General features: G+C 43.7%; 1 protein-coding gene across 11 annotated transcripts in view; it reads left to right on the top strand.

Moving 5' to 3' along the window:
• Window positions 1-483: 483 nt before the first annotated feature.
• MBNL2 (muscleblind like splicing regulator 2) overlaps window positions 484-12,582 on the top strand; it is a 77,576-nt gene continuing 65,477 nt past the window's right edge. For 3 of the 11 annotated variants that reach the window (XM_035114361.2, XM_035114358.2, XM_035114359.2), the window contains exon 1: window positions 526-640. The gene's annotated coding sequence lies outside the window, so the exon portion shown is untranslated. Of the gene's footprint in view, window positions 641-693; window positions 716-10,006; window positions 11,417-12,582 lie in introns of those variants that run through there. The other 8 variants (XM_035114360.2, XM_035114357.2, XM_035114348.2 and 5 more) reach the window with 7 other exon arrangements.

The following is a 12,582-nucleotide window of genomic DNA, read 5'->3' as shown; positions in this document are numbered from 1 at the left end:
TATCAATAGGATGGGGAATGAAAAAATAACTAAGAAATATTATGGTTGTGATTCGTCAGTTTTTCCACAATTCGCGAGGATCGAGGACCCCCTAAGGCAAGGCGAAGAGGGAGCCAGCCCAGTCCCTCCGCTTTCACCTTGGCGGAGCCGCAGGACTGAGGCGGCGGCGAGGCCTGAAGCGCCGCGAGAGGGACTGTCGATTTCCGCCCCACGTCACGCTTCGCCCGCGTCTGCCTCCCTGAGACGGAGCGCATGGCTGCGAGAGGAGGGCCGGCGAGCTGAAAGCCGAGGCCGCCCGACGCCGCTCCATAAAGCTCCGAGGCGGGTGCGCCTCCCAGGGACGCGCGGCGACCCCCGGGCATGGGCCGGAGAGGTGCTGGGGGAGCAACGAGCTCAGGGAAGCCGCCCGCGTCTCCCGCCGCCGCCCCGCGTCTCCTCGCGCGCTGCCTCCTGGCGGGGGCTGCGGCTCTGTGAGGAGGAGAAGAGGCGGTGCCGCGCCGGCTTTGGCCCGGCCCTTCGGGGTGGGCCCGGGCCAGCCCGTCCCCAGCGGCCGCCCCTGCCGCGCCGGCAGAGCTGGCAAGTTCCTGCCTTTCGCGCCCAGCCCCAGACGCGCGGACGCGGCTCGGTCTCTCCGCTGCAGGTGAGGGGAGAAGCGGAGGCGGCGAGGGCGAGGGGAACCTTGGCGAGGCGCGCCGGCTCCTCCCAAGAGCGCGCGGTGGGTGGCCAGGTGTGGGCGGCGGGCTGAGGGCAGGACGCCGGCCTCTCTCTCGGGGGCGGCGGGGACGCACGTAGGGAACAAGGGCTGGGCTGTGGGTCGCAGTGAGGCGGCGGCGTCGCCTCTCCAACCGCCCGCGCGCGCAGCGGGTGCTATGGAGATGAGCGCAGGTTCGCTGCGTAAAGAGGAGCCGCGGCGTTGCCAGGCGCCCTGTTTACCCTCTAGACCCGGGTTTTTTTACGCGTTTGGCGTGCTCTTTTCCCGGGGATCCGACGCTCGCGCACTCACACAAGCAGTTCGCTCCCGAGGTGCTGCCGGGTTTAACCCCTGGCTAGCCGGCTTCCCCCGCGCCGAGGAGGCGCCGTGGCTGTTGGAGAGATGTTATTTGCAAGGGGACGCGCGTGTAAAGGAGCAGAACGCCTCTCCCTCTCTCTGCTCAGGGAGGAGGGAGGAGTAGTTCTGACTTAGATAAGATTAAAAGCCATGGTGGGAGCCAGATCCCTTTCCCTTAGGGTGTGCCAACTTGGTCTACTCCTTCAATCCCCTCCCCCCTAATAATAATAATAATAGTAATAATAATAATAATAATAATAATAATAATAATAATACAGTAATGACGACGCCAAGGTCTCCTGCCGCTGACTCAGGCCTTTTTCAAATCTTTCCCCTCCCCTCCTCTCCCCGAGTAATGAGTAGCATATGTAACTTGGGATCCGCTTGAATGAGGCACAAATGCGTTGGTTTTCAACAGTTTTTTAAAAGATCTGACGCATCTGCGTCTGCTCTTGCGGAAAGAAGAAAGTTACGTGCCTATCTGTCCAGGGTACAACAGTGTCAGGCTACTGAGAACGTGTGGAAAGAAAGCCACGCACTCCCTATTACTTTTGGTTCAGTGCAGATTCACAGTTTTGTTAACTCAGCATTTGGCAACCCCTGGTGCTTTTGGTGGTAGCAGCAGCAGCGAGCAGTTCATGTTTGCGTTTGGCTGAGTTGTTTCAAGCAAGGAAGAGAGCTTGACTGCAAGGTGCTTTGTGGGGTGGTGTTTTCTAAACGTTTTGTTTCCTGGTTCTGTAGTTGTAGCTGTTGGTGAGATTGGTGCAAGAAGTAACATTCGTAGGGACATCGCATTTACAGAAGTGATCTGGCGCAAGCCGAGACAGTAAAATAGGTTGTTCTCTCGGATGTTAAGGATCTGTGACCAGGACAACTTTGTAAGGGGGAAAGATGAAAGAAAATGCAACACCAGAGGCAGAGGAATTTTATATAAAAACAAGGCTTCAGACACTGAGGCTGCATTAGGATTGTATCTTTTTTCTGCAGGCTTGCAATTCAAAAAAACCCATTTTATGCAGTATAATGTATTTTGAATGCAAGAAAATATTACATTTGTGAAGATGCTGCAGTCCTATGCCTACTCAGAAGCAAGTCCCATGTGCTCACTGATACTTAAAGTGCAATCCTGTGTGTTTTTACTCAGAAGTAAGTTTAGTGGTGCTTGCTCCCTAAGTAACTATGTTTAGGATTTCAGTCTTCCAGTAAAGCCTGCATGGAATTTCAGACTACATCCCACTGAAATCACTTGAGATTTACTTCTGAGCATACATGCTTAGATTTGTGCTGTGGGTGCAGTCTCCTCCTCCTCCACTGGACTCAGTGAAGAGAGCCACGTAGGTTTTAGTGGAGCAGCTCCCACACCTGACACAATTGTGCACCAAAGGCTACATACCAGTGATGTGAAACAGTGGATGCCATTCTACATTCTCATGTGTATTATAAGATGGATGGGAAGGTGGCACACTCCATTCAAACCATGCATGGTAGAAGGGGGTCATAGGAGATGCTGTACTGTACAATTATTAAGATGTGCACCCCTATCCAGTCTCCCAATCCACCACTGGTCATGGTGGACTCTGCTTCCTGGGTGTATCTTGGTGGGTTGGAACAAAAAGGTGTAGCCTGACCCCTACTGAACTCATATTAAAACTTCCCATTTAGTGAGGGGAGATTGTTGCCTAGGGAGAGTTTGCAAATTAAAATTATTGTAACATGCTTTAAAAATGGCATTAAACGTTTTGCACAATTGTCAACATGTAGGAAAAAGTGGCAGCAAAACTGACATTTGTTTGTTTTGTATCTGGCTAGTGCTGCCTTGTTGCTTTTAAGCTGCTGCTTTAGCATTATTTTTTTGATTCAGTTGTCTCAATGCGTTTCGTTTGTCTTAACAGGCAGCTTGAGAACATTTTAAGTATATGAAAACTTTTGAACCTTAAAAAACCTGAACTGAATTGTGATTCCCATGAAAAATATTACCGTGTATTTCAAGCTGCTGAGCTGTGGCATTTAGACTTGCAGCTTGCCTTTGTAGTTCAGAACTAATTATAATAATTTTATAAACACTTAAATGCAATGTTATATTAAAGGATAAAATTAGCACTATATGAGTGCCTTGGAGCCACTTTTAGGATGTATAAAACCAACATATGGTGGTGAGATGTTGGTGGGCACTTAACAGTGTTCCATCGACTTGGGTAGACCATACAAAGTAAATGAACTTTGAATTGCAGTGGTTGCTTAAATCTATAAAACTAAGGCTATATTGTCCCTGCATAGGGAGTTAGTAACTAGGAAGTGGACACAATTGAACTTACTTTAGAGTAAACATGGAAAAGGATTCTGCTGCACATTGCTTCATTTCTTATAGAAATGTGGGGTTGTTGTTGTTTTTCCTGACTAGTTGTGAGAATACTGAACAGCCATACCGAAATGACTTGCCTTGGATATTCTTAGGCTAAGTCCCATTGAATTCAGTGGGAGAAAACAATATGTGGATCGTAATTTAACTTAGCTCCAAATGAAATAAGTGAATTTAGTATCACTGTAGCATCTGATAATTATACTGCCTGGTTGCCTCCTAATTTAATATGTCATAAAAGTAGTGGGGTTGTAGATGCTGTATGTCATGGGGGAAAGGTCCCAACTCAGATATAATGAATACTTTGTTTAATTAAATATGTTAATAGGGCCATGTGGAAAAATAAGAGAGCGATTCTTCAAGTTGTGGAAGAACTGATGTGTCATAAACTCCTTTCTTTTGTTCTCCTATTCTCATCCAAGCTGCAACTTGTTGCACACTCATAGTTTTCTCATTTAATGTTTAACTCTACAAACACACCCTACCCAAAGGAAGATGCAACCATTGCCAGGCAGCATCTTTTACTTCTTTCCACATGTCTAAACCTGATCCTTAAAGCTGGTATCTCAAGAGGCTATCAGTGAATCACACGGAATGCCAGATGTTCAAAGAAAATGGGCTTCTGCCTGTTTACAATGAAGGCACTTGTACATATTGCGGAACCATGGTCTAGCTAGCACTACATGCATAAGTGTAAATGAACTGAGGCTAGCTCTTCTACAAAAATAGTCCTGCATTAAGGAGAGAGATCACTTTTTAAATTTTGGGGTGTGGGTTGAGCACAGTCTCTGATGGAAAATGCTTGTCCATTTTTGAAATTTTATCAATGGCAAGATAGATATTGTTGACTGCCCACCCAAGCTCACATTGGGTTGAGTAAAAAATAAGTTAGGGTACTTAAAAATAAGTGGATCATATTTCTGGAACAGCCCAAATTTAGAATCCCTTGTGGCCCCCAAACTCCATGTCAAGGCGCAATCATTATAAGCCATGGAATTTCTGTGGCTTATAATGACAAAACCCCTCTAATTATGACCAACCAAAATGTCACAAAATAGTGGCAAACTTCCTCTTCATCGGGCAACTATTGCGCAAAGCAGATGATGGGGCAATGAAGAAAAAGCAAAATAAAATAACAATAAAATGAAGGTAATTTATAGTTGAGCATTCCTGAAAGGAATCCTCTTGATGTTCTCTTATCAGCCTAGCCTCAGGAAAGTAGTTAATCCAGAGTAGTTAATTTTCATACAAATATACCTGTTTACAACATTCTTTTCATAGAGTTTGCTGTTTCTGTGCATTTTGCCTATTACTGTAAATGGTGAGAATGTGCATCTTGTGAGAGGAGGCAGCTGTCTCCTTATCCTCCCATTCTTTTAAGAGTTATTTAAAAAATGGATCTGTTTGGGAGCTCTTTTTTTCATAGGGGGGAGGACTGTTTTCCTTCCTGGTGTTCTGGCCAGGGCATTTGTCAGGGCATCACCTGCCAAACGGTGACACTCATTATGCCCTGGGAGTTGTCCTTAGAAAAGCTGCTTCCATTATTTGATGGCATCATTATTTGATGAAAGAAAAATAGATAAAAGAAACATTTTTATGTATAACATCATTCGAAAATCCCTGTACTTCACATGGCAAAAATACAGGAAATATTTCGAACCTAAGACACCCTGGTGGCTCTCACCGGTAGAGTTAGTTGCGGTGAAAAGGAAAAACATGGAAACACTCTGGCCAACATAGAAAAGATTTATTAATAGAAAAAGAGGGGAAGTGGCAATTAAAAGAATACCCAGAAATAAAGGGTCTCTTAAACACTTGGTTACAATATTTTCAAGTAAATCAAAGGCTACAAATTGATAAACAATTAGGATTCAATAGAGAAAGATCTAAATTAGAAGAAATATTATTGATAAACAAAGACAAATTTATAAAAAAATCTGTATCAAATTATAGTAAAATGGAAAACAGAAGGAGAAATGACTAAGGACTATATGATTAAATGGAGCCAAGAATTAGGTAAACCAATATTAATGAAAGAATGGGAAAATTTATGGAAGAGAGACCAATATTTTACGCCGAATTATGATTTAAAAGAGAACCTACTAAAAATGCAAAATAGATGGCACTTGACCCCAGTCAAACTGGCCAAAATGTACTCAGGCCTGAGTAATATATGTTGGAGGTGGGAACTAACATACACATATGGTGGAATTGTAAGATAATCAGGGAATATTGGGACATGATTTATAAAGAATTAAAAAAAATATTGAAATATTCATTTAAGAAATCCCTGAAACTGTTCCTTCTGGGTATGCTCCCAGATGATATCAAACCCAGGGATAGATGCTGCATCAGTTACGCGGTAACTGCCGCGAGGATCTTAATCGCAAAAAATTGGAAGGCCACAAACGCCCCGAGTAAAGAAGATTGGCAAGAAAAACTCTTCAATTATTATATCCTGGCAAAAAAATGACGAAATCAATAATATAAAAAATGAGGATTCGCAAAATAATTGGAAGACATTTATAAATTATTTACAAAGTAAAATAGAGAAACCAAGTTATCTCCAATATATAAAAGGCTTTATTTTGTAAAAAAAATAGCATTGGGAATGCATGTATTGTAATGATGAAATAAGGGAAAATAGGAAATATCGGGTATTTAAGAATCTATTGGAAATATAAGAATTAAGATGTGCAGAATAGCAAAAGGGAAGAATGGGATAAGTTTAGACACGGCTGTGAAGTCATGGGGAGGGGAGGGGTGGGGGGCATATATGAGGGATGAAATATGTGGGAAACAAAAAAGACAACTGTACAAAGTTATGAATGTATAGTTTATTTTTAACTGTATTGATTGCAATTTACAATAAAGTTTTTGTTTTTTTAAAAAAAGAAGAGCTGCTTCCATCTTCTCCAACATAGGCATCTGCCAGGTAAAATTATAGAAACAAATTGCAGCCAGGGATGGAGAAGCTGTGCCTCCCCCCGGATGTTATTGGCTGTACACAGAAAACATTTTTGGCTTACCTTGAAACCAGTAAAGGCTAAAAGAGTCTTCAGATCTTGTGGTGTGAAGTGCTCACTGTGTAGCTGACCACAGTGAAGGACTCCATGCATGTCTACTTACCAAAGCTGTGTCCAGATTAAATTGAATTAATGAAGATTGACAGATATTGTGACCTCAGTGGAAATGATAGGGACACCCATAACAGATAGGGATCAGTCTCCTCTTGTCACTCAGGTCTAAAACCTCGGGGGCTTGCATAAACTACTGTAGGTCTTGGCACTTCAGGATAGGCTGGAATGCTTTTGTGTCAGATTCTGAAGGCTGTATCACTAAAGCACATAATGCAAGATTACTCTTGAAGTTGGTTTCGAGGCTTCAGCTGGTGCAGAGTACAGCAGGAGTCAATCTGCTTGCTGGATTAGGTCATCACTGGCAAAGCACATGACATGGGTCAAGTGTCAACATTGTTGGGCACCTGCCTAAGCACCGGGAGCTCAGACGGGCTCATTGCCAATTCCACATGCCACCAGAGTTGTGGCATGACACTGCTGCCACCACCGCTGTTACATTCTTCAGTCACTTCCCTTGCCTTTGTGCCCTCTTTCTTTTCATGATGCTTATCCAGAAGCAGTACTTATTACGGGAGCTTAGCTGATACTTGGCTCTCTTATGCAGCAGGTGGCCATCATGGTAGAGGCAATGCCTGATGTTCTTGGGGAATGTAACCTGGTGGTTGCCTTCTGTTGGCTCAGATCACACACTGAGCAATAACTGCCTGCTGCCAGGTGGCATGTCTGTGGAGATAAGGAAGCCAAAGTGAGTGTACAAAGGAGATGTGCCGTATGGGAACTCAGGTGGCAGAACCGGATGGGGCCCATTAGTAGCATGAAAAGACTGATTTAAACCTGACGTTGACCCTGCTTGTTTGTGCTTTATAATCAGAATGGACTCCCCAATTCTAATTCTATGTCCTGGCCTTGACCTATATGTCATAAGTGTTTGGGGAATTCATATTGACTGTAGCAGGCAGCATGGCAGGGCTGCCTCTGGCTGAGTTGCTGGTGCATAATGGGAAAGAGAGTGGTAAGGCAGCTGTGAGGTTGGTGCAGTGCAAACACACTGGCAGGAGCACAGGCGTTTTAATGTGCTGTGCTAGATGCTGTATGATTTTGTTGTCTTTTTACTTATTTGTTACTTATATATTGCATTCTATAGGTTCCAGATTTTAATGCAATCAAATATAAGAAATAAAAGCAATAAAAATGCAATTTTAATATTTAAACTGATGGATTGTTGCCTTCCATCTTCCACCATGCATCCACAGAAATGCCACGGACCAAATGAATGAGGTTTTCAGGCCACAGTTTGGGAACCCCAACCTAGGGCAAAACACTGGGGCTGGGAGCATATCCAGTCCATTCTGCAACCGTTTCACTTGCAGTTGGTTCACTTCTGGACTGAATTCAAAGTTCTGGTTTTAACCTTTAAAAGCCTTTTATGGACTGAGCTGCTTTCATACTCTCCTACCTACCATAAATTATAAGGATTGATTGAGTGCTGTGCCTCTTTTTATTTATTTATAAAATATATAAGCTCCCTTTTTTGTCAAAACACCCTCAAAGCGTTGCACTTGAAATTTAAAAACAAAACACACAAGTCATAATCAGATCAAATCATACTTAGCTTTGGGGGAATGTATCATCTATCTGGTAGTACTAAAACACGTAAAAATGGGATGCTTTTCACAATCTTCCTAAACATTAAGAGAGAAGGCACTAGCTATGCCTCTTGAAGGAGAGAGTTTCAGAGTCTGGATGCTTCATCTATGAAGGCCGTCTTCACCAGCTGAACAGGATGTGGAGCAGAGCTTCCCTCTAAGTTCTCAGTAGGTTGGCAGAATCTTATCTGAGGACAGCAAGAAGGTGTGTAGCCTATATTGTGGGTGTAAGTGACAGAAGGCACACCTGCGAGGTGCAGTATTGGGTCCAGAAGCAACATTGGCCTGTAAGTCTACTTTGATGGGATAGAGCAAAATGCCCCTTGAGCATCAGCATCAGTCAGATGATGCCTGCATTCAGTCTCAGCCTAATCAACCTCATCCATTTCATCATCAATTCCAAACACTTGCTTTAGCACCTAGCTGTTTAGTTAATGAAGTATAGAACTGGGTTTCATCACCACGATGATGATACCCAACTGCACAGCTCCATACTATCTTGCCTTATGGCTGTGTGTGTGTGTGTGTGTGTGTTGAGCAATGTGCAATAGTATCAACTCCTGGGGAGTCCCATTTGACAGAACCCAGTGAGGAGATAAGTTTGCCTCATCAGTTATGGCTCCTTTGCATGTGTTCAGTTAGACTTCCCTTTTGTTCCCATTAGAATAAATCACATTTGTGCTTACACTTCGGTGACTGAATGTACTAGGGATGCTCTAGACCACGGGTGTCAAACACAAGGCCCGGGGGCCAAATCCGGCCCGCCAGACCTCGTCATGTGGCCCGCCGAGCGCCCCAGCCAGCGGGACCCAGCAGTGGGACCTTGCTGCTGAAGCGCCGCGCCAACAAAGCGCCGACAAACAGCTGGGGCCGGGGAAATGCTTTTTGCCCCTGGGTCCCTTCGCGCTCTTTTCTGGCGCTGAATCAAGGCGGCGACCCCCCCCTTCCCTTTCTTTCTTCCTCTCTCTCGTTCTTATTCTTTCTTTCCCTCTCCTTCCTTCCTTCTTTATCTCTGTCTTCTCTCCCTCTTTCTTTTTCTTTCCTTCTTTATTCCTTCTTTCCTACTCTTCTTTCTCTCACCTCTTTCCTTCCTCTCTCCCTCCTGCTCCCTCTTTTCTTTCTTTCTTTCTTTCTTTCTTACTTCCTTCCTTTCTTCCGTCCTTCCCAACTTTCTTCCTCTCCCTCATTCTTATTCTTTCTTTCCCTCTACTTCCTTCCTTCTTTCTCCCTTTCCGTCTTCTCTCCCTCTTTCTTTTTCTTTCCTTCTTTATTCTCTTCCTTATTTCCTACTCTTCTTTCTCTCCCCTCTTTCCTTCCTTCCTCTCTCCCTCCCACTCCCTCCTTCCTTCCTTCCTTCCTTCCTTCCTTCCTTCCTTCCTTCCTTCCTTCCTCCCCTCCTCTCCCTCTCCCTCTCCCTCTCCCTCTCCCTCTCCCTCTCCCTCTCCCTCTCCCTCTCCCTCTCCCTCTCCTCAGAAACATAGGATTCTGCTTTATACTTAAACCCTGGAACCAGGAGAGCAGTTTCAGTGAGTCAACCTCAGCCAGTCCCTTTGGTGAAGGGTGGTGGCTCACTGGCAGAACATCTGTCCTGCATGCAGAAGGACCCCAGCATCTCCAGGTACTAGTAGCTCTGCAAAGCTCCTGCATGAAACCCTAGCGAGCCTCCACCACCTAGTGCAGTTACCAAAAATCATTTTTCAATAAATTGTACAATAATTGTACATTTGAATATCTACTTGCCATTATTCTGACTAGGTTTCTGCTTTCAGAGCTAGTTATTACTTACATTATTACAAAAAACAGTAATAATTGAATGCAGTGACAATAATTTATGATAATAAAGAGTGGACACATAATCCTACAGATACAACCGGCCCTTTGAGGGTGACCAAACTGCTGATGCGGCCCCCGATGAATTTGAGTTTGACACCCCTGCTCTAGACCATGTGTTAACAAACTGGTCCATGGAACAAAAATGTCCACAGGCATCATTCAGGTGCTCAGCAGTGTAGTTTTAATTCAGAGTGCATCAATAGAAATTAATGAGCATGACTAACTTAGATCCATTGATTTCAGTGGACCTACTCTGAGTAAAATTTAGTTGGATACAACTCTGGATCTCAACTATCAAACATCAGGGTAAAGCGATGCGTCCTCAGCATGCAAAGGAAACTATGCAGCAAAGGTGCCAGCTGTACTTCGGTGGGGAGCTAGTTCCACAGGTGTGCCCTCTCTGTGGCTGGGCTGCCACTTCCTGAACTTTTGAAGGTGGCAGAACCACCAAGAGGGAGGCCTCTGCTGATCTTAACACACACCCCGCCCCCCAAAAAAATAATTCTGTAGGGATGGAGATAGTCTCTCAGGTCTTTTCCTGCCTCTAGTGCGCAAAATGTAACTTGAAAAAAATATAACATCGGACTCTTTCAAATCTAGAAGCTAAATTAATGAGGTAATGCTATGGTATGTTGTTTGTGGCAAACCTCATTCTAAGAAAAAATGCAATTTCCACATTGAATGTGGAGATTATAAACCGCTTGTCTAAATTCATCAGCTTTTATTTTGGCAACCTTTTTTTAAGTGAAGGTTACATTACTTGGATTAATATGCACGAACAAATCTCAGTACCAACAGATGGCAGCCTGTTACCCATAACCCTGTACATGCCAGCATTACTGCTTCTGAGAAAAAAAGCTGGTGGTGTTGACGCTTTAGTCTGATTTTAAAATGAAATTATTTCTTTCAGGATTTGTGTGCATGTTCTCATGTGTTTTCTTTCAAAGCATTCTCAAATCAGCCTTAGCATCTGGTGGTGTTCCTCCCCTACCGCCTTCTTGCATTTCTGTTTTCTTGTAGAGGTGTCATTTTACCTTCTCAAGAAACACCATTTTCCAGGGAGATTCCTTTTTCATTGGCGTGGACGCATTGTTTTTGCACATTAGCAAGCTGCGCTGCCTTGTCAGTCAATGCATTCCAACCAGTTTAAGACCAATAGAGCTGCTGAACTTCTGTGTGATTGGCTACAGTAGACTGGGAGGGATTTTGCTGGAAGGAAGGGCTGCAGTTGTTCACCAACAGAGTTCGGGCTGCCTTTGCTTCATCATCGAAAAGGAAAATCCCCAGATAAAGCGTACGGCTTCCAGAGAGGCGGGAGAAAATAAGCAGCGGTAATTATTTCACCGGAGACTTGTTCATCGTCATGATGCAATCGAAAAGATAGGTCCGCTGTTGCATTAGAGTGTTTTGTTTGCGTGATTTAAGTGTCAGATAGACAGAGCAACACAAGGTACGTAGGAGGCTCCTTTTCTTTTACTGAATGTTTAAATAGTTTGCTGCAGTATGCTGCATACCATATGTGTTGCTTAGAGGGGCAGAAAAAGAGGACCCCCCCCCTGGACAAAGAGTCTCTGTAGGATGTTTGTGTTTTATTAAGAGAATTCAGTGTGAAGCAATTCAAGTGATCCTGTCTCTCTATAGGGGATGGGACAGATATATTGAAAAATGACACATTTTATTTTTTTTGGTGGGGAAACAAGCAGTCAATGTTTCTGAAAAGTATTGCATGTCTAAATGAATCCCAAGAACCATGTATCTGGGAAGGGGATTAATGAACTTTGCAACAGACAGATTTGAAAGGAGTTCATGGAATAAAACATTCTGTCCTGGGAGGGGGGGGGGCGGGCGGATGTCAGCTTAAACTCACAGCCCAACCCTGTGCCAGTTTCATCAGAAATAAGCCCCACTATGTTCAATGGGGCTTACTCCCAGGTAAGCCTGTGATTGTTTTAATTAAGCTACCTGCCAAAATTTGGCAATGGCCATAATTTCTAAAAGGCAACGGTTTCTTTACAAAAGAACAGTGGAAATCGTAGCCCATTGAAATGAACGTCTCCATGATTTGATAACAGTGATTGATTTGGAGTGTTATTTTCAAACTTGTCATTTTATTTTCAAAGTTGCCAGTACTGTAGAACCCTTATATAAAACAGAAATGGCCAGGCTAGTACGGTAATAGTTACTGCAGATATCTTATCTATATACATTTTTAATGAGAACACACAGCCAGCAGAATAATTTAATGAGGAGGTCTGGCTTTTAAAGCTGAGACATGTCAGTTTACTTGATAAGAACTAGCTACAAGCAGCAACAGAGAAGATTTATGTTGAATACTCTCACTTACGAGATTGGGGAAAGCTGCAGTTGGGATGGAAATCTCTGATTCTTCTGAATAGAAAGTTGGGTTTGGAAAGGCAGAGTTTATGGTTAATTTCACTTTCTTCTATACCCACTGTGTTCAAGAAAAAAATTAATTTCTCAATTAAAGGAGTTCAGACTGAGCATGCTTTCAGAGTTGAACTATAATATCGTATTTAGTGGCTACCAAACAAACCGGTATTGCAAAAGCAGAATAGTAACTGTTTGTCTGGTTTTTAGGGCATGTACTTAAAGATT

This window comes from Zootoca vivipara, chromosome 4 (assembly GCF_963506605.1).
Source record: "Zootoca vivipara chromosome 4, rZooViv1.1, whole genome shotgun sequence".
Classification (NCBI taxonomy): Eukaryota; Metazoa; Chordata; class Lepidosauria; order Squamata; family Lacertidae; genus Zootoca; species Zootoca vivipara.
Note: the sequence above shows the minus strand (reverse complement) of the source record. Positions and strands in the feature narration are given on the sequence as shown.